Below are 1,637 nucleotides of genomic sequence, written 5' to 3' on the forward strand. Positions count from 1 at the left end.
CAAAGTGTTCCAAACCACCTTCGTTGTTGGGTGGGCCAAAAAGTGCAAAAGGTCTGTCTCCGCGCTGAAAACTGTGCAAATCCAGCAGCACGTCGTGCCTGGCCAAAATGGGGCTTAACCAATTGGCCACCTTGTCCTCAAAATCCACTGGATTCTCAGTGACCGTGAAGTTGCGGTTTAAATTTCGATCACCGTTTCTCTGTTGGCGATTGTAGGCCAATGGATTCGTGACCGNGACCCCCTAGCCATAACAGTGCTCTACCCCCTGTAGTGAGACTCGAGGCACTACCTAAATAGTTTTCGGGGAGAACCAGCTATTTCCAGACTTGTTTAGCCTTTCACCCCTATCCACAGCTCATCCCCTAACTTTTCAACGTTAGTGGGTTCGGTCCTCCAGTTGGTGTTACCCAACCTTCAACCTGGCCATGGATAGATCGTCTGGTTTCGGGTCTACACCCAGCGACTAGACGCCCTATTCGGACTCGCTTTCGCTACGCCTTCCCTACTCGGTTAAGCTTGCCACTGAATGTAAGTCGCTGACCCATTATACAAAAGGTACGCAGTCACGGGACAAGCCCGCTCCTACTGTTTGTATGCACACGGTTTCAGGATCTATTTCACTCCCCTCCCGGGGTTCTTTTCGCCTTTCCCTCACGGTACTAGTTCACTATCGGTCGATCATGAGTATTTAGCCTTGGAGGATGGTCCCCCCATGTTCAGACAGAATTTCTCGTGTTCCGCCCTACTTGTCGCATACTTAGTTCCACATCAAAGTTTTCACATACAGGACTATCACCTTCTATGGTCGGACTTTCCAGACCGTTTTGTTAACTTCGATGCTAAATCATGCAGGCTGTTCCGAGTTCGCTCGCCGCTACTTTCGGAATCTCGGTTGATTTCTTTTCCTCCGGGTACTTAGATGTTTCAGTTCTCCGGGTTCGCCTCCTCGTGCCTATGTATTCAGCACGGGATACCCCTAAAAGGGTGGGTTTCCCCATTCGGACATCTACGGATCAAAGCTTGTTTGCCAGCTCCCCGTAGCTTTTCGCAGGCTACAACGTCCTTCATCGCCTATGATCGCCAAGGCATCCACCATGTGCACTTATTCGCTTGACTCTATAGCGTTAAGCATTGCTCAAACCCAACATAAACCGCAGTCCACATTAAAGCCTTTCACAACACATCAACTGTATATAGTTTGAATGTCAGCAAAGTATTGAGTGCCGTATTCTTTCTTGTTCAAGGTTGTTGCAGCTTAAAGCCACAACGACTTGAGAAGAACGATGATGCAATCGCATCAATCTCAATGCATCCGAATTGCTTCGAACACATCTCGATATCTCATCATTTCCAAATTTTTAAAGAGCATTGACCCAAGCATTGCTTGAATCGACTTTACAGCCAAATGAATAAACACCGCACGTGTGCTCATTCATTTGACCGCACAGCCCAGACTTGCTTTAAGTCTGACTACGCTAACATTTTGTTTAACAGCCAATTTTGTATTCGTGGTGGAGGTGAACGGGATCGAACCGATGACCCCCTGCTTGCAAAGCAGGTGCTCTCCCAGCTGAGCTACACCCCCAAACTCTTAACCGATGGTGGGTCTGGTTGGGCTCGAACCAACGACCCCCGCC

At 48.7% G+C, this 1,637-nt stretch overlaps 1 non-coding gene across 1 annotated transcript; it reads right to left on the reverse strand.

The window, feature by feature from the left end:
* Positions 1-1,512: 1,512 nt before the first annotated feature.
* Positions 1,513-1,585, reverse strand: TRNAA-UGC. Its single transcript has one exon. It is a non-coding gene; the product is annotated as a tRNA-Ala (tRNA).
* Between the last annotated feature and the right edge of the window lie 52 nt (positions 1,586-1,637).

This window comes from Camelina sativa, unplaced genomic scaffold (assembly GCF_000633955.1).
Source record: "Camelina sativa cultivar DH55 unplaced genomic scaffold, Cs unpScaffold01055, whole genome shotgun sequence".
Classification (NCBI taxonomy): domain Eukaryota; kingdom Viridiplantae; phylum Streptophyta; class Magnoliopsida; order Brassicales; family Brassicaceae; genus Camelina; species Camelina sativa.